Consider the following 3,921-nt stretch of genomic DNA (forward strand, 5'->3'; position numbering starts at 1 on the left):
GCCACCGAGTCACCAAACGCTGGCTCGGTCGGTGCCGAGTCACCAATTGCTGACCCGCGTGCTGGTTCATTTCCGTCTGCAGAAATTTCGCCTTCTGCGACCAGTTTCAAGTCTCCGACAGCTCCTGTTTCTGCTCCGGTGACTTCCTCACCTCCTGTAAAACCCCACAGCGGCGTGAACTCATCCCGAGTTAAAATGAGCGTTATGGATCGTCTCGGCCCTTTACATAAGGACAAGAGCCGCATGATTTGTCAAAATGGGGGTCGGGAGCGAGTCTCCAATAACTCAAAAGCCCCTTATACAGAGAAAGTACCAGTAACCGCTCGCCTTGGGCTGCGGGTAGAAGTTCGAGATTCAGTTGAGCCCTCACGCGCACGAAGGCGAGTCTTCAAACGAGCAACTCTGGAAAATAATGATAAGGCGATATACCCTCAAAGAGAACTTTATTCGTCAGAAGAAGACGGCGATAGAATAAGAGAATTATGTCAGCACAAGATAGGTTGCTCCGATAATCATATCGACGAGCTGTACTATCAGACTGGGGGTATGAGTAAATCTCGGAAGAGAAACTCCCGAGAAAGGGATTCTCGTTGTCCTTGTACTAAACTCATCAAGGCAGTGTTAGCAGAATGTAACTGCTCCAAGACTGCCTCGCAGAGAATTTCAGTATTCGAAAGACTTTCTACAGAAACGGAGAGAAACAAATCAAGGCGTTTCCGTAAAAGAAAGCCATCCGTTCAGGAACATGAACTCTCGGAATTCACGATTAATATGGCAGAAAAAGGAAAGTCCACGCGGCGCTACCACCCTGAGCCTTTTTCACAAGTGTCCAAACGGTTAACTCGGTTGCAAACCGGGGCTATAAGGCCTAGGGATTTCAATTACAACAGGACCCGGAGAGGACAGTCCTCAGACGAAGAAGCATCGGATGCTAACTCGGCGATTGCCTCAGATGCCACCGTATCCAGTACGGGGCAGTCTCGAGAGTCATTCATGATCACTACTGAACAAATGGCTCAACTTCTTCAAGAAGCTTTGGCAAAGCAGAAGGAGGACTTTAAAATTGAAATGGAGATGACTGTGCAACAGATTAAAGATTTACACGCACAACAACTCCAACAGCTGACAAACCAGCGCGGTGAATCTAGTCGTCGTCCGACCGCTAATCGGATAGATAGCGACTCAGAGGTAGAAGAAAATCTTAACATCGAGACTCCCCGCGAGAACAGGAATACGGAAGGCGTTCTTAACGCTGGGGGTGGTATCAATATCCATCACCAAAATCGCCAAAAGAGTGAGGTAGGCGAAGATCTTAAGATGAAAGATTTGGAAAGCAAAATCAATGCTTTGATGTCTGCCCAAGGAGTAAAAAAGACTGGCATTCCGTGTCCCTACCCGAGGGAGTGGGACTCCATTCCATACCCACCGAAGTTCAATTTGATCAACTTCACACCATTCGATGGAAGGGGCTCCCCTACCCAACACTTGATTTATTTCAAGTCCCACCTGGGGATCATTTCAGGTAACGAACCTCTAATGGTACGATTGTTCGTAGGAACCCTTCGCGCTGCTGCATTTGATTGGTACCGCCGGCTTAAACCGGGAAGTATCACTACGTGGGACGATATGGAGAGCATGTTCCTCACCAATTTCTTCGACGATGACACCGAGATATCTATCGGATCATTGCTCAATGAGAAGCAGAAGGACGGGGAGTTAGTCGACACCTTTGTTAAAAGGTTCCGGAACAAAGCGATGAACAGTCGGGACCCGATCACTGAGGAGTTCATTCTCCAGACCTATCACAACAATCTTTCGTTGGACGTGTTGGAAGCAATGGGGACAGCTCCGTCCAACACTTGGAAAGACTTGAAGGTCCGAGGAGAACAAGCCGAACGCTTCCTCCGAAGGAAGAAGGCCGAGAGGAACCGACCGACGGTTAATCCGCTCAACTCAAACTTTGCTTCTCGTGGTAAGGGCAAGGCACCTGCAGCTGCTGATGGTGCTAACCAGACGTCGCAAAAGCAACTCCGAAAATAGAAAAAGGCTTCGAGTCCGAGACTCCAAAGAGAGTATTCTTTCAAGGACGAAGACGTTCCAGCCATCTTCGAATCCCTCCTTGGAAGCAACAAGATCAAGCTACCACCTATCACAAATCAGGAGGAAGCTGACAACACTACGGACCCGAAGTACTGTGCATACCACAGGAAGGTCGTTCATCCCACTAAGGATTGCTTTGCTCTCAAGAATAGCATTCAGACCTTGGTTGAAGCCGGCGTCATATCGCTCAGATAAGCCAAATAAGAACCAAAACTCCAAAGAGTATATACAAGTATAAACTGCTTCTTAATACTCCAAAAAGTATACGAGTATAAACTACTTCTTAATACACCAAATAAGAACCAAAACTCCAAAGAGTATACGAGTATAAACTGTTTCTCAATCCTCCGACCGGTATAAGAGGTTAAACTGCTCCCTGCAAACTCCAAAGAGTATACGAGTATAAACTGTTTCTCAATCCTCCAACAGGTGCAAGAGGTTAAACTGCTCCCTGCAGACTCCAAAGAGTATACGAGTATAAACTGTTTCTCAATCCTCCAATAGGTGCAAGAGGTTAAACTGCTCCCTGTAGAATTGGTCAAACCTTTCTACAGTTAGGGTCATCTCAAACTCCTGCTTGGTCAAACCTTCCTACAGTTAGGACCAAAACCACAATTCACTCTCGATAAACGAGGAATTCATCTTTAGTTCGGTAATCAAACCTTCCAACAGTTAGGGTTATCCGAATCTTTTCGATTCTCGGAGTGGAGATCCCACTCTCAGTTTCACCTTTCCGGATTCTGGAGGTGGAGATCCCACCTCGAGTCTCCTTTCCAGTAAATCTTCTTACAGTTAGGACCACAGTCAAAATCCCCTCTCGATTCCTCCAATGAACGAGAGGTCCACAGATCGAGCGATCAAACCTTCCTACAGTTAGGATCGTCTCAAACCTCCTAATTGGTCAAACCTTCTTACAGTTAGGAACACAGTCAAAATCCCCTCTCGATTCCTCCAATGAACGAGAGGTCCACTTTCAAATCGAGTGATCAAACCTTCCTACAGTTAGGGTCATCTCAAACTCCTGCTTGGTCAAACCTTCCTACAGTTAGGACCAAAACCACAATTCACTCTCGATAAACGAGAAATTCATCTTTAGTTCGATAATCAAACCTTCCGACAGTTAGGGTTATCCGAATCTTTTCGATTCTCGGAGTGGAGATCCCACTCTCAGTTTCACCTTTCCGGATTCTGGGGGTGGAGATCCCACCTCGAGTCTCCTTTCCAGCTGAAGATAGAATATAAAATTCTTCTTCAGTGTCGGGAGATAGAATATAAAATTCTCCCTTTCCCACACCAACCCTTTTCCAAGAATTTAGGATTCATCATAGGAAGTTTATCCCGAATCCTAAGCAGGGATAAGTCTGCGCCTAACACGCGCTGCCGGTTTAGTCTTTTTTCCGTACAAAAAGACACCAGAGTTCGATTCTGGGGTATTCTATCCTGAAACCTAAGTAAGGATAAGTCTGCGCCTAACACGCGCTGCCGGTTTAGTCTTTTTCCGCACAAAAAAACACCAGAGTCTGATTCTGGGGTATTTTATCCTGAAACCTAAGCAAGGATAAGTCTGCGCTTAACCTGCGCTGCTGGTTAGTTCTTAACCGTTAAAAAGAACACCCGTCCACATATTCAGCATTGTGGCAGGTCGTCATTAATAACACCAAAATCCATGCCTTACACGCATGGGGATGACTCGCACAGTTCCGAGTCACCAAATGCTGACTCGCACAGTTCCGAGTCACCAGAAGCTGACTCGCACAGTTCCGAGTCACCAGAAGCTGACTCGCACAGTTCCGAGTCACCAGAAGCTGACTCGCACAGTTC

The sequence above is a fragment of the Asparagus officinalis genome, chromosome 8 (genome assembly GCF_001876935.1).
Source record: "Asparagus officinalis chromosome 8, Aspof.V1, whole genome shotgun sequence".
In the NCBI taxonomy this organism is placed as follows: domain Eukaryota; kingdom Viridiplantae; phylum Streptophyta; class Magnoliopsida; order Asparagales; family Asparagaceae; genus Asparagus; species Asparagus officinalis.